This window comes from Bos taurus, chromosome 19, assembly GCF_002263795.3.
Source record: "Bos taurus isolate L1 Dominette 01449 registration number 42190680 breed Hereford chromosome 19, ARS-UCD2.0, whole genome shotgun sequence".
Classification (NCBI taxonomy): Eukaryota; Metazoa; Chordata; class Mammalia; order Artiodactyla; family Bovidae; genus Bos; species Bos taurus.
The window spans coordinates 59,398,807-59,425,822 of NC_037346.1; the positions used below are offsets into that span (position 1 = coordinate 59,398,807).

Sequence of the window (27,016 nt, forward strand, 5' to 3'; positions counted from 1 at the left end):
GAATAGTCTTTTCTTTGGTTTTCCATTTCATTAAACAGTCTATTTGCCCAGATTCATGAAGATGGAGTCCTTAGTTAGGCAAGAACAAAGATGAGACAGCCCTCCCCCCACCGGCAAGGAAACCCAGGCGCACACCTACTCCAGCTTCCAGTAGATCCTTGGAGTGAATCACGCACAGCAGAAGCGTGTCTTCAGTTGTCCGTCTTCTGTGCTCTGCCATTGGGTGGATTCCACACGACACCCAGGGTTACGTGCTAGAAGTTTTCTGCCTTCCCTCTATAGAATCAGCACATCCTCCTCCTGCCTTATACTCAGCAACTTTCCTTTCCTAAGCACAGGCCGTGTGCTTGTGGGCCCATTACTTGGACCCTCGTGTTTTTCTTTTTCTAAGATGTACACATGGAATTAATCCAAACTAAGGTATTGCAAACATTCTTTTAAAAACGGCTTATAACATCTCCACCAAGAGCAGTGCAAAAGAAAGTTATAATTAAGGCCTCATTACAGGGAGGATCATAAAACATTCAGGACCCACGTTTCACGCTTCCTGGGTGGCTTTCTGCTCTCACTTCCTGAGATCAAGGCCACCCCTGAAGCAGACCCACAGCAGGAGGTTGGATTTTTAGAAAGATGCAGTAACAGCGAGGACATCGGAAATGTTTCCCAGAGAGTTTCCAAAGGCAGGCTTGGAGGAGAGAGAGACGGTGGGATGAATGGGAATGAACGGGCGTGAGGAGGTACAGTCAGTAGAGGTGGCGAATCACTCTGGAGGAATGCTGGCTCGGAGGGTCAAGAGAGAAGGGGGAAGGGGGGTTTTGCTTTGCTTCTTTAATGGTGGGTGAATTCTGAGTGAGGTGAACGGTCAAAGGGAAGGAGTTGGCAGAGCAGGAGAAATGGAAGATCATACCAGAGGAGAGGGTTTCCCTCGTGGCTCAGGGAGGTCTCCTGGAGGAGGGCATAGCAACTCACTCCAGTATTCTTGCCTGGAGAATCCCATGGACAGAGGAGCCTAGTGGGCTACGGTTTATAGAGTCGCAAAGAGTCAGACACAAATGAAGCGACTTAGCACTCAGCATGCAATGCAGAAGGCTTGGATTCGATCCCTCCTTTGGGAAGATCATCTGGAGTTAGAAAGTGATAACCCACTCCAGTTATGGTTGCAGGGAAAATCCCATGGACAGAGGAACCTGGTGGGCTACAGTCCACGGGGTCGCAAAGAGTGGGACACGGCTTAGCAGGTGAACACGTAAGCAATAGGGGAGAGATAACCAAACGGGTGGCCACGGGTCAGAGAGTGCAGAGACGCTGGCCTCAGCAGCAGGGGGGCCCCAGCCAGGAAGGGCGGGGAGGCCAGGGTGGGGGTCGCGGTGAGGCGCTGGGCCAGGATGCAGACCTTGAAGGGTGGGACCTGGCAGAGTGTTGTTCCTTTGAAACCAAGCGGGTCCGTTCCTGCACTCGGAAGAGGGATGATCATAGGGATGGGAAGATGGCATAGGGAATTTTTGGAGAGTGGGAATGTTTAAAATAATCACTGTAGGGCCTAGGGTGGAATATGTTTCCTGGAATATATTTCCATAAATGGGTCTACTGAGTTAAATATGAGATTTTTTTTTAATAAACATTGCCAATTTTGCCTTTGAAAAAACGTTTTCTGTTTGTTCAGTTCTAGAATGAGACAGGATTCCCCAAGCCAGCCCTGCTGACACCTTTCCAGTCTCCCTCCGGTCGCTCTTCCTCACTGATGCTCCCGGCCGTGGCCTCTGCCCTCCCTCCAGCCTCCCTCCATCCCTGGGTCCTGTCCCAGGGCTCTGGCCTCGCTCTCCTCTTGTACTGGAAGCCCCGGTGTCATTTCCCTGGAGAGCATTTCTTGAAGTGTCCCATGGGAAACATCCCCAGTCCGTGGACCAGCCACGATCTAACCCCTTCCTGCGTTTATCTCCACAGCACTTATCATTGTACGAACAGTAATATTTATGTTACTATTTACTTCTTCTTACCATTTATTTCTCCTACTTGCATACAATTTTGAGGAAGATGGGTTCTGTTTGCAGCTCAGGAATAGTCATAAAATCTTGAAAGGGTGGAGATGATACACTACTGAACATTAAAACTTAAACTAAAATTACGGGATCAAAAAGAACATAAAGTCAACAGAAGGAAAAATAAGCTAATTGAGCAGAACAGAGAGTGACAAAAATACCCGTCACGTGTGGGCACTTGACTTCTGACAGAGGTAGCACTGCAGATCAGTAAGTGTGTTTGGTCAATGGATAATGCACATGGAAAAGGTGTGTGTGTATATATATGTATATACACACATACGTGTGTGTGTGCGTGTGTGTGATCGCTGCCCTTTCTGATTACTGGTAGCAGAAAACTGGAGAACTATATTATAAATATAACTGTGTGGTTCACAATGATTTCTTTTTAAGGAATCAAATGAAACCATAAATGAACCATGAATGAAAAGACTGATAAATTAATTGCATTAAGATTAGGAACTCCGGTTCATAAAAATCTTAAAACTTCAGTTTAACATCAGGAAACCATAGACTGGGGTAAAGTGTTTACAACACATGAAACTTAGAGTGTTTGGAAGTACAATGTATAAAGAATTTCTGAAAGTCAGCAGGAAAAAGAAAGACGGCAAAATACAAATATAGACAAGAGACATGCATAGGCACCTCAGAGAGCTGAGCCCATAAAAAAATGTTCCATCTCACTGTTCGATGCTGCTGCTGCTGCTGCTGCTGCTAAGTCACTTCAGTCGTGTCCGACTCTGTGTGACCCCATAGACGGCAGCCCACCAGGCTCCCCCGTCCCTGGGATTCTCCAGGCTAGAATACTGGAGTGGGGTGCCATTGCCTTCTCCGACTGTTCACTAGGAAGTGAAATTAAAACCATGATGTGATAGTGCTATACACCAAAAGAATGGCTAAAATTAAGGATCCCAAGAGTTTACAAAGATATTATTGAACAGTTTTAACTCTCATCACTGTTGGGAGTTGAGTACAATTACTTTGAAAAACTGTCAGTATCAACTAAGATCGAACATGTGTATACCATATGCCTCAACTGCAGCCCTAGATATATAACCAGAAGAAGTGCTTACCCGTGTGTAGCAAAGACGCGCACAAGATTGTTGACAGCATTGCTGTTCACCACGGCCCCAAACTGGAAGCGACCCAAGTGTCCATGAACAGGTGAATGAGGAATACCCGACGGTGCCTCCATATACTGCAGTGTTACACAGATACACAGAGGCTAACAAAACACCACCATACAGAAATGGTGGCTCTCACAGTGCCAAGGTGCAGGGAAGAATCCAGACGTACAGACTGCGTGTTTCCGTGCAGGAAGTTCGTAGGTGAAACATACATGGTAGCATTCGGGAAGCTCCCTTATTGGGAGATCCTGGTATAACAGGCTTCCGGTAATAATTTTATCCACTGTGGGTGGTGTGTTGGGCTTCCCAGGTGGCGTCAGTGGTAAAGAACACACCTGCCAATGTGAGAGATGTAAAAGACACAGGTTTGATCCCTGGGTCGGGAAGATCCCCTGGGTGAGGGCACGGCAAACCCCTCCAAGTATCCTTTCCTGGGGAATCCCAAGGACAGAGGAGCCGGACAGGCTATTAGTCCACGGGGTCGAAAAGAGTTGGACATGACTGAAGTGACTTAGCATGCATGCAGTGATGTGTTCACTTTGTGAAAATTTATCACTAAATACTTACAGTTGATGCATTTCTCTGTATGTAAGTTATACTTAAATTTAAAAGTATTTTTGCAAAAGCCAAATAGGTAGGAGCCACTGTGCAGTCCTATGGAGGGTAAGAAAATATGCGTAAGACACATGACCCTCAGGAGACTCAGTGCAGGGAGAGGGGCAGGCAGAGGCCCGATTAACGTATGCAGGTAGAAGGCTTTAAAGTGAGAGGATAGAAGAAGACATGTCATAAAATCAAAGAGAAGGAAATTAGTACCAAAAACAGCCTATGTACACACACACACACACACTCTCTCTCTCTCTCTCTGGAATATTGTTCAGCCATGAGAAAGGAGATTCTGCCATTTGTGACAACATGGATGGGCTTTGAGAATGCTATACTAACTGAGATAACTCAAACAAAGGCAAAGAGAGTGATCAGTTTCATACGGAATCTAAAAGAGCAAAGCTCATAAAAACAGTGAGTGAAATGGTGTTTACGTGGGCTTGAAGGCGGGAGGGTGGGAGGGATGTTGTTTAAGGGTACAAACTTGCAATGAGTAGTAAACAAGTCCTAGAGACCTAGTGCACAGCGTGGCGAATACAGCCAATGTCATTCCATAGTAGTCAAATTTAATTATTTCAACCGCAAAAAAAGAAATGCTAATCACGCAGCATGGTAGAGGTGCTGGTTACTGCTGTAGTGACCATCGTGTGTGCAAATGTTTCAAATCTACATGTGCATTTTGTTCTTGTCTTAGCCACTCAGTCATGTCCGACTCCCTGTGACTCCATGGACTGTAGCCCGCCAGGCTCCTCTGTCCATGTGCATAATATATATGTCAAATGTGTTTCAATTTTTTTAAAAAAGCTCACGTGAAGATTTATAGAAGCAGCAGCTTTTGAGCTGAATGGAGAAAGGTTTTTTTTTTTTTTTTTTTTTTGTAGAAAGAAAGAAGAAGAGCATTCCTTTCGAAGGAAACAGTGCGAATGTATAATGCAAGGCGTGGAAACCATGGGTGTATTTGAGAGTGTCAGCTGGTCTATTATTCCCTTGAGAGGATTCACAGTATCAGTTCAGAGTGAGAAATCTAGTAGATAGTTTGGGGTTAGATTCCATCAAGTCCAGGATGTAAAGGTAGAGAATTCATCAGCAATTTTCCAAGACAGAAAAACAGGAGCCCTGAGACAGAAGCCACCCCCAGAGGCTTTCACTGAGGCAGAAAAGACCATCTCCCCACAGTGAATGGCAGTGGAGACCCCCGAGGAATTGAGCGTCAGGCAATGCGGGTTTTAACCCGATCCTGTTTCTTTCGAGCTCTGTAGCTTTTTGTAAGTCATCCACTGTGTTTCTGTCTTTGGATCATGGTGATAGGAAAAGTGTGCCTCACGGGGAGGCTTCATGGAGTCACTGTGAGGGTTAGTGAATGGATGGAAGCAGTCTTAATTGGCAGATGGCCAGTAGTGCTTAAAGCTTGCCGGATATTATAATCCTATTCAGTTCATCATCACCTTACTGACATTTTCAAAGGAACAGTCCTAAGCCTTGGGTGTGCCAGTATCAATCCCAGGACACCTTTTCCAGATACAGCTTGGGGGCAGCCGGAGAAAGCTGACGGGGCTTTGTTGACCGGAACGCATGTTAGACATTTGTAAGCAAATTGTACCTGAGGAGCTACCCCAACACTGAAGCAGGATGTAGACAATCCATGTCTTTAAAATTTCTCTAATACAGGAACCTCCTGTAAATCAGGAAACCAGAATCAGCAAGATGGAGTGGGTAGATTCAGCTGTCTTTTTTTTTTTTTTTTACATGCAGTGCATGTAATGGTAATTGACAGAAAAAGAAAATGTTTGCTTTGTTCCTACAGTCAGGTCTCCTGTTTTCACCTAGGAAATTCTATTTTAAAGTGATGTTTTCAGGTTTATTAACATGTCAAATTATCCATGAGAAAGAGAAATACGTATCCTAGAATCTCATGAAATCCAGACTTGTAGAAACATTTGGTTTCTAACATCACACTCTTCCTCAAGGGTAAATTCTTGCAAATAATATATTTATGGTACTTTCTGAAAGTATAAGTGTATTTCTCTGAGCAATATCAGTTTCTGTAAAAAGCACTTTAGATGGAAGACAAAGCATTTAGAGAAAGTTATGCTGTATTACCAAGGAGAAAGTGTTTACTTGGTGAGGGTCGCTTGCAGGCCTATTCTATATATCTTTATAGAATATATAAATATATATATTTATATATATATATATAATGTTTTTGTATATATTATATATATAAGATGATATACATATATAATATATATGATACATATATTTATATTATAGACCTATGTCATAATATACATAATGTATAATATAGACCTACATTATAGATCTATATCATAGATCTCTCTATATATAGATCTGTATACATAGATATACATTGCAGATCTATATCATAGATATATGATATATATAACATAGGTATATATTATAGATATCTATCTATATATATAGAATAGATCTGTCTATACACACACACACAGATATAGATCTATATCATGGATATATGTATCATATATATATACATATAATTACATCTATGCATATAATGCATAGACCACGTATATCTCTGATACATATGACATATGTATATGTGTGGTAGGGCATACGCTGAGCTCTCCAGGTGTAAATAGCTCTAGGTGAGGCTGTTTGGTGTCTCTGAGAGGGCGCACAAAACCTGCGGTCACAGTCCTGATGACACAGCGGCATTTCTTGGAGGAAACCGTAGCAGCAGTAGCAGCTGAACCCACAGAAGTGTGTCTCTGGCCTCACCCTCAGAGGACTCTTTGGTCTCGGGACTTTCAGACCCAGGTGATGCTAATGCGCCGCTGGGCCGTGGATCCTCTGCACTGACCCACCAGATAAAGAACTGCTTCTGTGAAGGGCTCTGAAGGGCTTAGCCCGGCTTTTCCAAGGGGCTGGTGCAGGGGGCTCCGGAGCTCCCGGAAGCCTGGCCACTGGAGCTCCGCTTGTTCACACGGGGCCGCCCGCAGCTTGGACACTGCTGCTGGCTGTGGCAGGCAGCTCAGGTGAGGCGAGAGAAGGGACGGCTGTGGGAACGCGCCCCTCCCTCTTTGCCTTCCCTTTAAGAAGCTGGGGGCTGAGGGTGCTTGGGTGGGCTCCCCTGTGACCTGAGCAGATTCCCTCAGCAGCAGGACTGGGTCACGGCTTCTCTGCTGGAGGCATCACGGGCATGGTGGGGGCATGCAGAAAGACTTTGGAGCCCTTGGGTCAGCTGTGGGTACCGGGGAATACGGACGGCGGCGACCTGGGCTCGGGAGACAGGAGATGCCCCTCGTCCGGAGGGCTGGCTAGGACCTGCCCTGCTCCAGGTGCAGGCGTGGAGGACTGCAGTGTCCCCACAGGGAGGACTGTTTCTCTTCTGCGCTGCCTGGGACCAGCTGTAGGTCTCTTCCTCATAAAACAAACAGATAAAGGCCTGCATGGAGATAAACGCTGAGGTGTTGAACAGCAAGAGACCCGAGTTAACAGCCCGAGTTCAGACAGCACAAAGGTTCAGAAAGCTCTTGCTCATGGAATCCCGTTGTGGGGGGAGTTGTCACGGTTTTCCAAAGAGGCCCACCACAGAAGCCCCCACGTGTTTACTTTCGTTTTTCGGGCAGCCAAGGTTCAGCGTCGAGTGAAACACAGCAGGCGTGGCCAAGTTCCTGGATAACAAAGCCTGAACTGCCCTAGGAAGTCTGCTGAATGACGCGGGGTTTCGGGTATAAATCTGAATTTAATTAACTTATAAGGCCTTATTGTCAGCCTTTATGTAGCCCAAAGGCCCCCTGATTTTCTCCTTGGATTTTCTGCAGTGAAAGATTGGCCCCACTCAAATACTTTCCATGGGAGTATAATTATGTCTCGCAAACGGTTTTCAAAAATCATCAGGTCCAAAGATTCCATTCGTCTTGCAAAATTCACATGGAATAAAGTCATATTTATCAATGCCGTCACTCCCTCCTTTTCCTCAGTCACTTTCAAATGCTGGGATGGCCACTGCACACCCTCACCCCCGGCCCAGGGCACTTTGCTAAAATAACACCAGAGAGTCTTCCTGTAGAATTTGCTGGGACACAGTCAGATAAGCCCGAGGAAACAACAGCAACCACAGCCGCGAGCCCTCGGTGAGTGTGGAAGAAGGAATTGTCTAGGTCATTTAACTCGGTCAGCCACCCCATGTCCATTAAGCCTACTCTTGATTTTTTTTTTTAGCAGTTGATTGTATAACATGTTTATATGCTTTTGCTTATATAACAAAAAGTAGTTACTACAATTAAGACAGTTCTTTTGTTACGTCACTGAAAGAATGTAAAGGTAAAAGGAAGTAGAATCGAAATCAGGAGCAAGGTGTTTGGGACTTTATAACTGGGGACAGCATGGGGACCACTTCCTACAGAGGAAGATGGGATGGAAACGCAGCCATTCAGGATGCTCCGCACCCCCTTCACTCCTGAGAAGTCCTGGGAAGCGGGGACAGCCTTGGGCTCCCTGCCTTAGAACGGAGTCATCTTGATAAGTAGAAAGCCTGAGGAATCTGCCTGAGTTTGAGGTATCACGCTTCTGAAACTACGCAAATGACGCTGGGCGATGTGCTTCAGCTTTCTGCATCCGTGTCCCTTTCCTAAGAGAAGGCAGCACTGCCTACTGGACAGGGCAGTGGAGAGCCACTGTGTGACATGCTGCAGCCAGCCCATTCCAAGCGTTGCCCTAGGGGTCAGGCACTAACTTGTGTGCCTTATAGCACTTAACCGCTCAGTAATCCTCAAAGAACTCTGTGAGATAGGTTAGTCTCATAAAGCCTGTGTTACAGATGAGGAAACTGGAATGCAAGGAGGTGAAATGAAATGAAATGACCCAGCAATTCTGCAGCAGAGCCAGGATTTAAACCTAGGTCCCCAGCTCCAGAGCCCTCAGCCTACTTGTGAACAGTGGTGGGCAGTGTTGGTCACAGAATCAGACTCACATGCTTACTCTGGTTTATCTCCAGACTGCAGCCCCTGTTTGCCTCCTTTGGTGCAATGCACGCCCCCCCCCCCCGCCCCCGCAACACACACACAGACATATATCCTCGCTGATTAAAAAAAAAATATATATATATATATATATAGGCCTCAAAGTGTATTTGCTCTAAGCAAGTTGAATTAGAGAAACATATTCTGGCAACTTGCCTTTCCTTTTATATTGCAGTTTTACCAAATAAAAGGAATCCAACTCAACTGCTTGGTTTCCCATTTTCTGCCGATGGCAGGGCCCGGCTGGCTCGGCGCGTTCTGAATGGCTGTGTCTCCATGCAGGGTGGCTGGAGAGCGTGCAGAAGCATCTCAGAGGTTTCCGGTTGGGATGATGGTGGCAGGGTGACCGCACCTTCTTCCCATATTGCGAGTGAAATTTGCCCCCATGCTCTTGGGACAAACATGGAGGAGGAAGGCGCTCCCTGGCCCCTGCCCCACTGAGCCGGGCCTGGCCTTGCTGCTGTGCTGGTCTCCTGTAGGCCTTTTCTGGCAGGCTACAACCTCCAGGACCTCGTGGGACTGACACAGCTCTGAGAGCGGTCTTCAGCCAAGGGAGACTTCTACCTTCCCCTCCAACCTCAGATGCTTGGCGGTGTCACAGCTGTGGGTGTGCTGCTCAACATCCTGCAACGGACAAGACAGGCCCCCAGAATAAAGATTGTCCAGCCCTAAATATCATTAGTTCCACGGTTCAGGAACCTTGGTCCAGAATACCTATAATCCCTTCTCTGAAAGTCACTTCTAGGGAGAGGACACTGAACTAGAACGGGTATCTTTATACGCATCTCCCACGATACATACCTGAAAAATGCAAATAAAAACCACAGGGTAATACCACTGTGAGCCTGGCAAAAAGGATACAATGAAAGGGGAATGCTTGACTTTGTAAGTTTCATAGCCAGTTGAACCTTCATAAAACCACTTTGAGAAGGAAATGGCAACCCACTCCAGTGTTCTTGCCTGGAGAATCCCAGGGATGGGGGAGCCTGGTGGGCTGCTGTCTATGGGGTCGCACAGAGTTGGACATGACTGAAGTGACTTAGCAGCAAAACCACTTTGAAAAAAAGGATAGTATCTAATAAAGGCAAACGTGTGCAAACTCAGTAATCCAGCAATGCCACTCCAAGATTTGCAGCCCTCAAAGACATGTCCATATGTTCCCTAAAAGGATGCACTGGGATGTTCAAGCTGTATTTATACAAAAAAAAAAAAAAAATGCCCTTCAAGTGCAGAGGGGGTAAATATATTGTTGTATATTCACACAATTGCATGCTATAGAAAAACAAAGGGAATAAAGACCTTCAACTCCATACGATAATACGAGTGACCCTCACAGAAATACTGTTGAGTAAAAGATGGCAGACATACACAACAGTGTATTATATGATTCCCTTTATGTAGGGGGCTTCCCTAGTGGCTCAGCAGTGAAGAATCTGCCTGCAGTGCAGCAGACGCAGGAGACGTGGGTTCCATCCCTGGGTCAGGAAGATCCCCTGGAGGAGGAAATGGCAACCCACTCCAGTATTCTTGCCTGGGAAATTCCATGGACGGAGGAGCCTGGTGGGCTACAGTCCATGGGGTTGCAAAGAGTTGGACACATCCTAGTGACTGAGCATGCACGCACATTTAAATAGGGAACAAGGCAAAACTGGTCTATGCTGTTTTAAGTCAGGACAGTGGTCATGGTCATCCTTGGTTGAGAGGCAGTGACTGGAAAGAAGCATGGGGTGGACCCAGGGCTGGTCACCTCCGTGTCTTGGTCTGGGTGCTGCCTGCACATGTGTGTTCAAGTTTATGAAAAGTCACTGCACTGTGAATTTTGATAATGAACTTTTCTAAGTGTATATTATTCAATAAAATTGTGCAGCTGCTGCTCCGGAGAGTAGGACAGGCATTGGACAGTTCTGTTACCTCTTCCCCTTGCACGTTAGCATAGACTAGTCCAATGGCATCTTGAAATGCCCAGAGCACTGAGGGAAGCAAAGGAGGGTGGGAGAGGAAGACCGCTCTCCAGGAGGCCTGGTTGAGCAAGAGCAAAAATTCATTTGAGAGCAGCGTCCCTGAACAAATGAATCACCAGATGGCAACCCTGGAGTTGGCACTTGAGAAGGCATGTGCGTTGGTCAGCCTGGTGTCCCCAAGGGTGAAGACGGCTGGTATCTGGAGCAGCTTCACTGGAGGGGAGGGAGGGAATTTTGGGTGGAGGCTTGCTAAGAAGTGTCCAAAGTCTATTTTGCAAAGACACTTTGCTCACATCACAGTTCTGTTGAGCCTGACGTTATCATCTCTCTCTGTGTCTCTTCATGGCCAGGGAGACAACGGACATGCTTTGAATGCAGGCGGACTTTTCATATATTTTAGTTTGTTACTAGCAGTCAAATGACAATGAGTGTCTGCCAGTTGTTTTTTTGTTTTGTGTGGTTAGCTGTGCAATGCTAGGGAATTCCTGCATTCTCTCTGTTTCAGTTTTCTTATTTGTAAAAGGAAGATGACAATGGCATTTAAAAAGATGAACTGCTGCTTGAATACTAGTTACTATTATACTTATTAACATAAAGTTCTACTAATAATAACTCTAGCACACTGAGTTAGTGTGAAATCATGGGATCCCAAGAGAGCGCCCTGCCTGCAGCTCTGCCCCGAAAAGTTGGCTTCTTTTGGTTCTTTCTGCGGGATCCCCTTCCCGGACCCACACTCTGGGGCAGAGCCGGGCGCCGCGTGTTTAGGATGGGCAGCGCCGGGAGGGGGCCCCTCGCCCAGGAGCCCCGAGGGCACATAGTGTATGGTTTGTAACCTCCTGTTAGTACTGGCGGCTGGAGACAGCTTGTCATTTCAGGCCCAGAGAAAGGTCCCGCTGTTGAAGGCTGGTGTCGGCAAATAACATATTTTAAAGGTTGTACAGCATATGGAAATTTCTATTACTGCAAACATTTGGTTTGGTTCTGTGCCTGCTCAACATACTGCACGTTTCTAAATTAACCGTCTTCTCCACGGAGCGCGGGGGTGATTCACGGCCGTCTTCCCGGTGGGCGGAGGGCTGGAGGCCACGGCCGCACCCTGCCTTCCGCAGCCACGGCCTGGATCGAGGCCCCGCCGGCGTCTCGGGCAGAGCCAGAGCGAGCCGCCGAGGAGCGGCGGGCGCTCCGGCCCTTTTGTTCCGTGTCTACCGTACGCGCCATACTCTGACCCTGCCCGCGTCAGGGGGAGAGTAGGAAATCGCAGCCCCCAGCTTCCCCCGCTGCAAATTCTCCCTTCCTCCAAGTGGAGGACTCAGCCTCCAGTGGAGAGAACTGGGCTGGGTGGGTCACGTTACTTCTGTGTTGGTGTCTCTACATAAAGTGTGTGTGTGTGTGTGTGTGTGTGCTCAGTCGTGTCTGATTCTTTGTGACCCCATGAACTGTAGCCCACCAGGCTTCTCTGTCCATGGGATTCTCCAGGCAAGAAGACTGGAGTGGGTTGCCATTTCCTCCTCCAGGGGAGCGTCCTGATCCTGAGATTGAACCCACATCTCTTGCATCTCCTGCCCTGGCAAGCGGGTTCTTTACCACGTGGCCACCTGGAAATCCCCCTGTATAAAGTATAGCCTTCTTATAATAAACACGTATTATTAATGTGAATCCACGTTTTGGAGCCATTGTTTGGTTTTTGATGCTAAAAAGAGTAATGTATATTTAGAAAATTTGAGAGTAAAAAGTGCCAGTCAGGAAATAAAATATTTCCCATAAGATGATGACTACATGAGTTCTTTATAGTATTCCACTTTTGAGACTTGTTCGAAAATTCTCTTATAAAGATGATCCCTACGTTTATGATCCAGATGTTACCACTATTAGCAGTTTATGTGGCTTCACTGTGTCTTTTCCATATCAGTGTTAATTTGCTAAATGCTAGTACATTCAATGACCATTTGTTTCAACTACTTGCTGGAACATGACAGCCTTTGTGTTTGACCTGTTGGCCCTTATAAATAAGAGAATAGTCTCAACTTTTGTCAGGAATAGGCTTTAAGTCCCAGAAAGTGTGAAAGTGTTAGTTACTCAAAAGTGTCTGACTCTTTGTAACCTCGTGGACTGTAGCCCACCAGGCTCCTCTGTCAATGGGATTCTCCAGGCAAGAATATTGGAGTGGGTTGCCATTCCCTTCTCCAGCGTGTCTTCCCGACCCAGGGATTGAACCCAGGTCTCCTGCATTGCAGGCATATTCTTTACCATCTGAGCCAATAAGGAAGCCCTAAATCCCAGAATGAAAATTAAAATGCTCATAGTGACGGTTTCCTGTGCTGTAACTGTTCCAGGCATCCAGCCTGCTGCCTGGTATTCAGGGGTAAGTGGGATCTCAGTCAGTGAGCAGAACAGAAATGATATGGTATCAGGAGATGGGGGTTTCCAGAGAGGATCCGCATCAGCCTGAGTCAAGCCCTAAGTCTGCTTCTCTTCCCAACTAGCTTTTGAACCCTGAATTTGTATCAGGGTGTTAGCTGTTGATTCTCCTGCTGGCCCTTCCGTAAACGGAAGGCTGACCATCTCTTGACAAGCCGTGTCCTCCTCAGGCTGCCCTTCTGCCTGGTCAGGCCAAGACCCTGTTCAGTCCATACCCAAACCACTGAGAAAGTTGAAAAACAAAACTCATTAGTCAGGGTTGCTGATTGTACTGCAGGAGATTACAGGCCCCAAAGTGCTTTTATTTTCTCTAAACCGGAAGGAAAACCTTGCCTTCCTTCCAAGACAAAGGAAGTACTGGTGATGTGTGCTTACCCATCGGGTGGCAAATTTTCTTGTTCTTGGAGGTCCGGAGCAGTGGCGTTGCTGATTGCTCAGGGTGATACAGGAGGGATGGCAGTGCGTTTGCTGCTGTGCTGACGGACAGACCTGGGATTTGGAAAAGTGCTTCCGGTCATGAGTGTCATGCAGCTTACCCCTCCCACGGTCCCTTCAAGCCGAGGACATGTCTTTCTTCTTTGGCATCAAGGTGGCTTCCACCTGAAGGAGTGCACGGTGCTTTGTTTATTAAAGGAGTGGTTGACAGAGGACAGAGCGAAAGAGAATACACGTCATCTTTGGTACCCCTGCCGCCTTCAGAGAACCCAGCTGGCCCGCCGGCCCCTGCAGCAGTCCTCTGCTCCTCCGTGTTCATACTGCCCTTGCTGGGAAAACCCTTCTGTCCTGCGGCCTTGTCCACTGACCTGATTCTCAGAGGCTAGAGGGAAGCGGTACGGGAGAGTGGTCAGGGTGCCTCTCACTGCTTCTCTGATGGCCTGGGTAAGAATTCTGGCTCTGTCAATTCACTTCATGGCAAATAGATGGGGAAACAATGGAAACAGTGACAGGCTTTGTTTTCTTGGGCTCAAAAATCACTGCACATGGTGACTGCAGCCATGAAATTAAAAGACACTTGCTCCTTGGAAGAAAAGCTATGACCAACCTAGACATCATATTAAAAAGCAGAGACATTACCTTGCCTACAAAGTCCATTCTAGTCAAAGATATTGTTTTTCCAGTAGTCATGTATGGATGTGAGAGTTGGACTATGAAGAAAGCTGAGCACTGAAGAATTGATGCTTTTGAGCTGTGGTGTTGGAGAAGACTCTTGAGAGTCCCTTGGACTGCAAGGAGCTCCAACCAGTCCATCCTAAATGAAATCATCTTGAATATTCATGGGAAGGACTGATACTGAAGCTGAAACTCCAATACTTTGGCCATCTGATGCGAAAAACGGACTCATTGGAAAAGACTCTGATGCTGAGAAAGATTGAAGGCAGAAGAAGGGGATGACAGAGGATAAGACGGCTGGATGGCATCACCGACTCGATGGACATGAGTTTGAGCAAGTTCCGGGAGTTGGTGATGGAAAGGGAAGCCTGGCGTGCTGCAGTCCATGGGGTTACAAAGAGTTGGACGTGACTTAGTGACTAAGCTGAATAAGGGACTGGAGCTTAGCTTTCTCATCTGTAAAACAGGGTTAATAATAGTATCTACTTCATAGCATCATTACAAGGAATAAGTTCGTTCATACCTGCACTGGTACTCAGAAAAGCATCCAGCATGTAGAAACCCAGTGGTGTGGTCAGCTCTTCAGTTTCCCATTTCCTCGGGGAAGAAGTCCTCTTAGGGGCTTGGTGTAGTTCAGAGCTGTGGACTGGACACTGGCCAGCAGTCTCCTCTTATAGTCTGTGTGATACACAATCCAAGAATCCCAACCAGAGATCCAGGCTTCTGGTCCTGTACTAACGCACCAGCAGTACTGACGTATTTACACTACAATGTGTAAAATAAATAGCTAGTGAGAAGCTGCTGTGTAACTCAGGAAGTCAGCTCGGTTCTCTGTGATGACCCAAGGGGTGGGATCAGGGGTGGGAGGGGACTCAAGAGGGGATACATGTTACTCATGGCTGACCTACGTTGTCGTACAGCAGAAACTGACACGGCATTGTAAAGCAATTATGCTCCAATTAAATTACACTGGAAGGGAAGAGGTTAATATGATATTTTAATTTTTAACCTGTTTTCAGGTTATTCTTCAGCATTGGGCTCTTTTTCCCCCCAGTAGCTCTACTGCTCATATTTTTGAGATGTACAAGCAAGTTACTGAGAAAGACCGCTGAGACTGTCCGTGCACTTCTTGAAACGTACTGGAGAGGCTATGTTTATGTGGTTCGAAGCAAGCGGGTCTGATGCAATGCAGAAGTGAGTGTTGCTCTATTTTTCAGTCTTTTGATTCACAATTTAGAGCTTGAACTTTTCCTTCTAGCTCAAGTTCTAGGTGTCTAGAGAAAGTCAGAATTCATAACCAAAAAAAAAAAAAAAAAATTCAGTGCCATTTAAATGAGAAAGTATTCAGTCCGTGCGTGCACGTGCAAACACACACCCACCCACCCACCCTCCCCTCTCTCTCTGTTCGTGTGTGGCTGTGAATTCAGTGATTTCTTCCATGAGAGGAAGCTCTTCCCAGTGGTCTGACTCCATGCAAGGCCACCTCTATGCTCCTCTCCTAGACAGAGCCGCAGATTCACCACTGGAATGTGGAGAAAACACGAACAGCCCCTGGCTGCCTGGAGAATAATGGAAGAACAGCGTGAACCGCTTTCCCTCATTTAAAATCTGTGCCGAAAATATCATCTGCTGCCTCTTTCCCTTTCCAGGAAAGTCACGGGGAGAGGTGAAAGATTTGGTCCGCGCATCCCTGTGGAAAAAATGTGCCAATGAGCAGGGTATTGATCAAAGTGCTGAGGAGGAGAGGTACTCAAATATTTACCCAGAGCACTTCGCTGAAAGGTGCCCCGCGGGCGCTCCGAGGTGGCCTGGCAGGCAGTTGGCACCACAGCCTCCCGACTCTGAGGGACCATTCATTCCCGCTGGTGCCCCCCACGCCCTCTCCCCTCTCCTGCCAGCCCTCTTTAGGAAGATGTTTTATGAACTGTGTGCATACACATTTTTGTGCCTCCAGCAAGAATGCTGCTTTCCTAAGATCGAGAATTAGAACGGGAGCTTGAGGAGTCGGGATTCTCCACCCCAGGAATGTGGGTGCCCACGTCCTGGGCAGAGACTGCGGGGGGCCCGCGGCACCCCCGAGACACAGGCTGCCTTGTGAGACGCAAGGCCGCTCTTGGTCACCGCTCTCCCCTCGCTTTCATCTCGACCCTCTCTTCCCCATAAACATCTCCGCGTGCTACTGCAGGTATGAGCGCGGGCACCCCACGTTTGCCCTGATGCTGGGCATGGACTTGATCGAATCACAACTGCCTTTTTATTGCAGTTTCCTATTCTAACTCGGCAGAGTATAGTTTTATGCAAATGGAGAGATTAGTGCTGCCATGGTAATATAAACAGGAATTGCCGTATATATTTTATGTACTGAAATAGGCCCACTTGGAAAGGGTGTGACTCAGTGCACAGAGCAAGCCAGTGAGCCCGAAGGGAAAGCTTGACTTCCAGGCTGCCCGCCACCAGAATCCAGCTCAAAAGCTCAGCGTGTCAGCTGTTTTTCGGAATTAAGGATACGTTTCTTAAAGTCTTAGAAGTAAACAGATGTCATCATATGATTTTTGCTGGTAATCTGTAGTAGGTGATACCAGATAGATTTATTTTAAAAACTTAAAATGGGCAACTTACATTTTGTTTTGAGGGTTTTCTTATTCAATTTTGGCTGGAAGGAAAACAATAAAATTTTCTTTGTTTGAAATACCACATTTCTATGTAAAGGATGTAATATGTTCACATAATTTTTATTCTTATTTAAGTACATCCTAATTCATATACACAGAGGGTCTATCTGTCTATCTATCTCTATATCTACATACATATATATATCTTCTGCAATGAGTGTGACACTCAGTATCACATATCATATGTATGTCTGTATATACATGTATTTCTTGATTGATTCTAATAGAATTGCTTTATAAAATATATTTCTTCCTGGTTACAATTAAACACATACAGACACAAATTATATTCCTTCTGGTTACAAATTTTTTTTTTCCTATTCAAACCAGCTGGGATTGAAGTTATTGACTTGAAATTGTAAAATGTAGGTTTCACTTAATTCTCAGCAAACTTATATGTCCATTTCTGTTGAAGCTCTTATTTCTTTCATATCAAACCTCTTGTTCACACTGTGAAGGAAGAAGTCTTCTAGCATTAAAAAATAATTTCTTAAACTCTTCCTTTTTATTGGCTCAAAACTTTTGTCAAAGAAAACCCCGTGTGAGGTGTGAGAGCTGACGCCCTTTCTGACTGAATGGGGAGGAGATGGGGGAGTCCTGAGCCTTGTCTGCCCCCGCCCCCACCAAGGGTCCGTACATGGTCTCTGCAGACCTACTAACGTTCATATTTTGTGGACTGGGGTTTGTAAATAGAGAATAGGATATACTTATGCTAAAAAAGTTAAAGTTAAAATTTAATTTGTGTTCTGTATTTTTATTTGCCAAATGTGGCAACCCTATTTATAAACTACTATTTTAATGACAAGAGTTCTCAGTTACATAATAGAGAAGGTTTTCCCAAGCAGTATTTGTACATATCTTGAATAAGGGATAACTTCTCCAATTTCAATTTTCCAATTAATAAAATGAGTATAATCATTCAGGCCCTAATAACTACTTGACTAGCTATTCTAAAAAATAATTAGGCTTTAGCTCAGAGACTCAGGATGTATGAAATTATCATGGTTATTTGCTTTTTAAATAATTCTATTAAAAAGCACTAACTCCTCATAGCATATTGGGTCATTTATAAAATGTTTAATAATGAAACAGTCAAAACTCTCTCTGTTTTCTTCAAGCTGTTGTAATATGGATGCAAACGCTTTAGTAGATATTTTAAATAGATTGAGTTCCATTTTTAAAATAAATGCTGTAAGTGAAGGAACAGACGTATAACAAAAAATAATCAACCACGTACATATTTTCACATATATCATAGGCTACTGAGAGTCCCCAGGTAGCGCAGTGGTAAAGAACCCACCTGCCAACGCAGGTCTTGTAAGAGACTCAAGTTCGATCCCTGAGTCGGGAAGGGCCCCTGGAAAACGAAAGGGCAGCCTGCTCCAGTATTCTTGCATGGGAAGTCCCATGAGTGGAGAGTCTGGCAGGCCACAGTTCACGGGGTTGCAGAGTCAGTCCTGAGCACACACACACGAGAGTCAGAAAGTAGCTGGGAATCCACGACAAAACAAGACAGAGGGAAATGTCAGTTGCCTTTAGTGAGTATTTGGCTTGTGAGTAGTAAGTCTTTGCTCTGTTAACCCATGTCTTGTGTGAAGACAGCTTCAGGGGTCCCAGAAGAAGCCCACTGCATGGAGTACCCTGTGGCTTACCACCGCTGCTGATCTGCGTAGTGGATTCTAAGTTAGAAACTTAAAACCAACTTAGTTTTTTAAAAAATATATTTATTTTTGATGTGGACCGTTTTTAAAGTCTTTGTTGAGTTTGTTATAATATTGCTCCTGTTTTATGTTTTGGTTTTCTGGCCACAAGGCACAGGGGATCATAGCTGCCCAACAGGGATGAAACCTACACCACCTCTGTATTGGAAGGTGAAGTCCCAACTATTGAACCGCCAGGGAACTGGTCCCCCCAAACCAACTTAGTTTTAATGCCACCCTTAGGACCTATAGCTGTCATAGGTAAGACATTGATAAGATATTAATAAGGGAACAGGAGCAAAAGAAGGGTAGAGCGTGCCATCAACGCAAGCAAAAGGGTAGAGAGCACATAGAGTGAGCAAGGCAGACCCCCGCTGACAACCCCAGAAGCAGGTCGCTCCCCAAGATACCAGTGGCACGCTTTACAGGAGACCTGCAGCCCTGAGGCCCTGCTGAATTAGGGCAGGAAAGACTGTAAATCTAGCGAGTTTCTAGAGTTTACTCAATAATGCAAACAAAAATAAACCAGTGTCAGTCCATGTGGTTCAAGACACGTCTAGAAAGGCGATGGAGCCAGTAATCCCTTGTCACTATTAATTAAGTACATCCTCCAACAGCCTCGACTCGAGGCTGCTAATCTTCACACCTTCCTTTGGGGTCCCTGGCCAGCTGCTTCAGAGGTCTTAATGAATCTCTGACCAATTTAGGTTGTGGTCAAGTCACAAAAACAACAGCCAGGGTGTAATAAGATATCCTGTGAGGAATGCATGTTCAGTATTATTGAATCACCACGGCTGTGAGATGGCTGATATCACAGCTCGAATGAAGGCAGATCTGCAGATGGCCTCCTAGCCTATGAGAGGAGGGAGAGGTCAGGTGTTACCCAGACGGGACACCTCACCTGGTCAGACCATAACAAAGCCATTGCAACCGACAGGAGTAGACAACTCTTTTCCTATGACTCCAGTTTAGATCACTTTTTAAAAAAAGAAATCTGATTTTATGACTAATAATTCTACATGAGTCATGTGTATTTTATGTGGGAGAGACTTGATCTCAATCAAGTCAAGCCTGCTCTATCCAGCATTGTGCTTGATTTATAGCCAACTCCTGATGGATTTACCTATTTCCAGGGTGGTGGGGGCGTCCGCCAGTTGTCTTCAGTCCAAGCGGGCATCTGTTGAGAAGAAGATCATTTTCACTAGTCCACAGTTAATCATCCACTCTACTCACTGCTGAATAGTCACTTCCGGGTTGTGAGCCCTCTTCAGCTGTTGTGATTTTTCTGGTTACTTCTCTGCCATTCATGGGCACAAGAAATCCACTCAAGCCATATGGGGCAAAATGGTTAATTAATTTTACATGTCAGCTCTACTGGACCGCAGTGCCCAGGTATCTGGTGAAAGGTTATTCTGGATGTTTCTGTGAGGATGTTGCTGGATGAAATTAACACTTGAATCAGTGGACTTCGAGTGAAACAGACTGCCTTCCTTGAAGTGGGTGGGCCTGATCTAATCAGCTGAAGGAATGGATAGAACCAAAGACTGATCTCCTCTGAGCAGAAAGGACTTCTGCCTACCGATGACCTTTGGACTTAAATTACAGCGTTGCCTCTTCCCTGGGTCTCCAGCCTGCCAGACAGCCCTGTGAATTTTGGATTCACCTGCCTCCGCAACTGCATGGTCTAATCCTTTAAAATACGTCTCTCTCTTTTTCTCCGTGTGTATGTGTGTGTAGATAGATAGTGATTCCCATGCAGCAGTAACACATTTAATGATATATTCCTGACATATGTATTTATATATTTATGTGTGTGTGTGTACACACACACACACGTATATATATATTTGCTGCTGCTACTGCTAAGTCGCTTCAGTCGTGTCCGACTCTGTGCTACCCCATGGACTGCAGCCTACTAGGCTTCTCTGTCCATGGGATTCTCCAGGCAAGAACACTGGAGTGGGTTGCCATTTCCTTCTCCAATGCATGAAAGTGGAAAGTGAAAGTGAAGTCGTTCAGTCATGTCCGACTCTTAGCGACCCCATGGACTGCAGTCTACCAGGCTCCTCCATCCATGGGATTTTCCAGGTAACAGTACTGGAGTAGGGTGCCATTGCCTTCTCCATATATATATTTAGGATTCCCTATATAAAGATCCTGCTTCCCAATGCAGGAAACATGAGAGACACAGGTTCAGTCCCTGGGTTGGGAAGATCCCCTGGGGAAGGAAGTGGCCACCCATCCCAACATTCTTGCCTGGAGAATCCCAAGGACAGAGGATCCTGGTGCCGTAGTCCATGGGGTTGCAAAGAATCAGATATGACTGAGCAACCAATACTATTTTCACATGTCAATTTCATATTCCTTGGGGAGAAAAAGTTATTCTCTGCCTTTTACCCTTTATCTTCTTGTTTTTTAATGGTTTATTGAGATATAAATACTATAAATTCACCTGTTTTGTGTACACAATTCAACAGATTTCAGTGTATTTATGAAGTTGTACAGTTCATCTCCAGAATCTAAGTTCAGAATGTGTCATAAGCCTAGAAAGACACCTTGTGCCAATGTGTTGCTCAGTGGCTAGGTTGTGTCCGACTCTCTGCAACCCCATGGACTAAAGCACTTCCCTGTCCTTCATTATCTCCCAGAGTTTGCTGAAACTCACGTCCATTGAGTCAGTGATGCTGTCTAACCATCTCAGTAAATTATATATCAATAAAACCGTCTCAATTTAGAGACACTCATCCCTTCCCTAGCCTGAGGCAACTGAAAATCTACTTTCTGTACATATTTGCTTTGGAGGCATTCTGTATAATTAGAATCGTGTAATGTGTTCTTCTTTTATCTAAACTTCATTTTTTAAAGGAGCAGAAAATGGAATCACTGTGATACTGAGACTGAATTTTTTGAAATTTAAAAAAAGTTGTTTAAGATTGTACATAATAGTTGTTTCCAAAAGACGGTGAGCTCAGTGCTGTTAGAAAATTCAGTGTGGATTAAGTCTCTGCTGCTTTACTGACAGTTCATGAAATCATTTCATGGCACAAAGAAGATTAAACGGAATCCATAAAAACACTCCTTATGGAGTTACACTGAGATATGGTTCATAGATTTGACAGACACCAAATTGTCTTTTTATGGCAGACCAGTCTATGCGTCCTATGTGATAAAGGAAATATAGCCTCTGAACATGAAATAAGCACAGAAAGAAAGAAAAAATGTGTTTGTCCAAAAATACCCTGGTAGTCATTTCCAAACTCATTTCAAATTCAGTCTTTGCATCTCCTGTAGCTTCTAGGAGAAATGTAGAAATGAGAGACATGGGATTTTCTGTTATGAATAGATATGAGAACCTGTTTTCTCTCCAAATATGTGTGTGTGTATATATATATATATATAGAGAGAGAGAGAGAGAGAGAGAGAGAGAGAGAGAGAAGGACTCAATACAGGTAAATGTGAATGACCTCACCTTAATTTAAAAGACACTGTTCAAACCACGTGAAGCAATCGGCCATTTCCTGTTTTTATGTAATGTACATCTGAAACGAAACACTGAAATTACATGTGACATACTTTCAGGCAGTTTGAATACTTGGAGATACTTGGCCAACTTTCTCGGGAAGCCCTAAGTGTCTTCACAAACTTAAGTTGTAATTCTTGAAGCTTGCAGAGGGTAGCATATTTTAGAAAAGAAACCGGTAACCATGCCGAGCCCTTCTGATGAAATATACCTTTACTATTTTTTTTAAATTTTATTTTATTTTTAAACTTTACATAATTGTATTAGTTTTGCCAAATATCAAAATGAATCCATCACAGGTATACATGTGCTCCCCATCCTGAACCCTCCCCCCTCCTCCCTCCCCATACCATCCCTCTGGGTCGTCCCAGTGCACTAGCCCCAAGCATCCAGTATCGTGCATTGAACCTGGACTGGCATCTCGTTTCATACATGATATTTTACATGTTTCAATGCCATTCTCCCAAATCTTCCCACCCTCTCCCTCTCCCACAGAGTCCATAAGACTGTTATACTAACGCATATATATGGAATTTAGAAAGATGCTAACAATAACCCTGTGTATGAGACAGCAAAAGAGACGCTGATGTATGAAATATACCTTTAGTTAGAGAAATATACCTTTAGCCCGCTGAAGTTAGGAGGAAGAGATCAAGAGCCACACCGGAAGATCTATGACGCCATGAGGACGTCACAAACCCGAATGGAAATAGAGACCCGTGTGAAGTTAGACGGCGGAAGAACGGCGTGTGATGTCCCCGGCGTACACAAGCGCTCCTGAGCAGCAGGGGCCTGGAGTGGCTCCGGATGGGGTCAGGTATCCAGGGTCCTGTAGAGACGACCCCTGTGACGACAGACCGAGAGCCTTTCCCTCAGTGCTGTGCGCTAGTGAAGCACGCCGACGACAGATACACCCGGAGCTCTTTGGTCCTTCTGCCCTCATATTTCATCTCTGCGTTCTCCGGCTCAAACTCAGGGCGTTCATTTCTGACCCATCCGGTCCCAAGTTTTCACACCCCAAACGCCACATTAATTAGGGCACATACGTCAGCGTGTTAACATGATATTTAATACGTGAAGGAATGGTTGGCAGAACTCAGACGTTTAAACTCGCGATGGAATCCTGAGGAAAATAATTTTCTTCTTGCTACGACACATATGGTTCCACTTTCACGGTCCTGCCGGTCTCCTGGGTTAATGACGTCCCACCATATGCCAAGCGCAAAGAGTGATGGGCCTGACACGCTGCTCAAATGGACTGAAACAAGCTGAATCGTGTGTCCTCGGCCATAAAATGCCATTCAAGTGACCCCATGAGCTGACATCTGCCCACATCTTGTAGACATTTGGGGCCAAGCTGCCCATTTGTTTCTTTCTGATCTAAACGTAAATATTATACGTGAAAACATTTACGAGTGCTGTCTTCTTTCTCTTTTAGAGGCTGGGGAAAGGACAGATCAGCTGGGGACCAGTTACAGCCTGACTTTTAAGCCTGGCTTTGTGACACTTTCACTTTGTCTTGATAAATCATTTGCTTCAAAACAATCAAGTCCTTGTAATTGACGTGAAAAGTAGTGTGCAATTTTTTCCCCTCAAACTACAAAACAACCCTGTGAAAAGATAATGTAATCCTTGCAAGTAAACAGGCCTTTCAATCACTCATTCTGCATTCTGGTTGGTCCCTGCTTCTATTTGATGAACTTTCTCTACCTTGATAGCCGGGGGCTTCCCTGGTGGCTCAGTGGTAAAGAATCTGCCTGTTAAGCAAGACACATGGATTCTATCCCTGGGTCGGGAAGATCCACTGGAGGAGGAAATGGCAACCCAATCTAGTATTCTTACCTGGTAAATATCATGGACAGAGGAGCCTGACAGGCTCTGGTCCATGGCGTTGCAAAGAGTCAGACACAGCTTAGCGACTGAACAACACCCTAAAGAGACATTATTATTTCACAGGGCAACTGAAATATGGTGAGCAGAGAGGGAATTGTAGACACAGTTTCTTGTGTCTTTCCTTCAATAAGTTTGCTTACAAAAAATGGAAAAAAAAAAAACTGTTAAGGTAATTTCACAGGTGCTCTCATTTGTTTATTCAAATATCAGAGTTTCTTCATTGACAAATAGCAAGATGATTATACTAAAAATCCAGAGTTCAAGCACTCCTGTTCAGTGTGATGTGTGGAGTTTTTTAAACAAGTGAAGTCCTACAGGTGAGATTCACAATTTCTGTACTAAACGTTTGTATGTTCATCTCATCAGCACCCTGTGTTCAAAGAGGAAAATAAAGTATTAAGTGCCACAAAGTAATGATGCTGAAAGAAAAAGTGAAATTTGCCAGAAAGGTGTCAGCCCCCTTATTTGGGGAGGTAAATTATGACAAATCTGCCTGTTACTGTTCCTCTTTGGAGAAAATGCAGTTTTAGAGGAAGGTGGTTGATAACATGTGGTCATAATACTGTGTTCCAAGCGACCCACTGAGTCAGTCCATTCGTTTGGGGTCCAGGTTGGTGGTAACTAATCCGAGTGTAGACTCTGACTGTTCCCGTATGGACTCCTGTGTGTCATCATTGAAGAGGTCGGGCAGCTCTGTTGAAACTGTCTCACTGCTGAGCGTCTGTGTCGCAGCTACGCACTGAGCAACAGGCGTGGAGGCAACAGGAGACCGCAGGAGACAGTGTTTCTCCCCCAGGCGCGGTCACAGAGCTCCATGGCTCTCTCTTGGATTAGAGTGACGTCCGTCTCCGCGCTGACCTACAAGGTCCTACGTCATCTGTCTCCGCCTGCTCCTGTCGGCTCCCCTGCTCGCTTCTGTGCAGCTGCATAGATTTCCTTGAAGTTCTCTGCCCGGACAAAGCCCGCTCCAGCTTCGAGGCTCAGCACACTCTGTGCCTCCTGCCTGGAATGGCTCGTGGGGTCACCTGCTCCGTGCCCTCAGCCCTGGACTTGGGCGGGCTTTCCTTAACCACCCACCCCAGTGGCACCCTACTCGCCCACTACTCTTAACCTCCTTCGTGTGTTTCTCCTTAAACTTGGTCTTCAGAGCACTTACCATTTCTTGACATTTTATATCTTTATTTTCGTATTTTCCTCTGTCTTCTTTCCCCACTAAGAAGAAAGCACCATGAAAGAGTTATGCTTTGCTGATAGTCTTATTAGTGTTATATTACAGTATATGCTAGATTTACCTTAGTTTTATTAATTAAATATTTTTTCTCTGCCTTTCAATAAGTGGTATTTATCTGTTGTAAGATAAAAAAATATTCTATGGTCCAAATATACCTCCTTTTGAAGCACGGCCAGTATGTGTTCTTTTCATATATTGATATCATGCCTCTTTATACTTAATGCAGAAGAAGTCTAAACTCTAATATATTGTTATGAAGATATATTATTTTTTAACAACTATAGTTTATTCTGTAATTTGAAAAATGTTTACTAAACATATACTGGATGCCAGGAATTATACTGTTACTTCAATTCATCTTCAGATTAACCATTTAGTGTCAATACTATGATTAACAACATTTTATGAAGGAAGAAACCAATGAAAATAGAACTAGGATTTGAGCCCACATCTCGGGGACTCGAATCCAAACTCTTAGCTTCCATGCAGTGCTTTCCCCATAAGTTACACTGGGATATGTAATATGTAGGGAAAATTTAAAGGGACAAGAATGAGCAATATTTCAATAATGGAGAGCAGTGTAAGTTATTTTCCATCTTAGAGTTTCTCCAAAGAGAAGCAGACAAAGAATTTTAGTTAGGAGATAGTCCTTAAAAAGTTCATGACTGTGTTTTGGTAAATGGATTGGAGAAGGAGTCAGACCCAAAGACCAGTTTTGTTGATGCCATAATGTCGGTTACCGATGACTGTAGCAGGGTCGGGGGGATGATGGTGGACACTGGCACCAGTTTAGCACATCTGAGAGCTCTTTAGGTGGTAAAGTGGCCAGAATTCTGTGAGAGGATGTCAAGATAATGCCTGGGTTCCTGGCTTGAGTGAGAAGAGAGCCAGTGTGAGGGACCTGGGCACGTGGACTGTGGAGGATAGGGTCATGTTAGCTCTCTCGAGTCTGCAGGCCTGAGGACGTCCACGTGGAGCTGCACCTGTAGGCAGCTGCGTGAATAGGTCCCAAGTCCAGGAGGAGACCTGAGCTGAAACACAGGCTTGTGGGTTCACGTGTTTAGACAAAATCAAAGCGTAGGGTGAGGGAACGGATGGAGAAGTGGATTTAGGATCTTGGTGGCTTCAAACACTGGAGGGTTGAGGGGAGGAAAAGAACCCGAGTGGCACTCTGAAAGACTGTGTCATAAAGAATCATCTGCATTGCAGGGGATGCGGGTTCGATCCCTAGGTCAGGAAGATCCTCTGGAGCAGGAAATGGCAACCCACTGCACTATTCCTGGCTGGGAAATCCTACAGACAGAGGAGCCTGGTGGGCTGCAGTCCATGGGGTCGCCAAAGAGTTGGACATGACTTACCAACTCAACAACAACAATGGTGATGATTTAGCCAAGAGAGGAGGAATTTGGAAGACAGGGGTGGTAGGTCTGACATGATAGGCTGGAGAAAATAATGGGTATAGTTGCAGTGTGTTGATAAGGCATACTGGATTTCTTCCCCGGAAGAAAGTAATGCCACCTTCTTAGAATCATTGCACATGTTTGAGGAGATAGAAAAGGTTGATAAAAGAGAAGAGACCATAGGCAAGAAAACCAGACTGCCCAGCAGCTCTGAGACCCTAGACGAGGTTGGATGTGAAATTTGTGGGGTCCCCGCACTGACCATGTGTGTGGATGATTCCAGCGGCACTGGGCAGTCCCAGTATATATATTTATGAAGAATATAGACAGGTG

At 45.2% G+C, this 27,016-nt stretch overlaps 2 long non-coding RNA genes across 4 annotated transcripts in view; one reads left to right on the forward strand and one right to left on the reverse strand.

Annotated features, from left to right (window-relative positions):
* Window positions 1-27,016, forward strand: part of LOC101902884 (uncharacterized) — a 484,977-nt gene that overhangs the window by 399,354 nt on the left and 58,607 nt on the right. The gene's annotated exons all lie outside the window — the stretch shown is intronic.
* Window positions 15,664-23,786, reverse strand: LOC112442578 (uncharacterized). 3 transcript variants are annotated; one of them, XR_009491823.1, is made up of 6 exons: window positions 22,761-23,786; window positions 22,109-22,178; window positions 19,763-19,816; window positions 18,240-18,428; window positions 16,887-16,920; window positions 15,664-15,957 (listed from the first exon to the last, which is right to left on the reverse strand). It is a non-coding gene; the product is annotated as an uncharacterized lncRNA (long non-coding RNA). The 3 variants fall into 3 exon arrangements; XR_003030747.2 differs by having other exon boundaries at window positions 22,781-23,785; XR_009491822.1 differs by having other exon boundaries at window positions 18,240-18,396; window positions 22,781-23,784.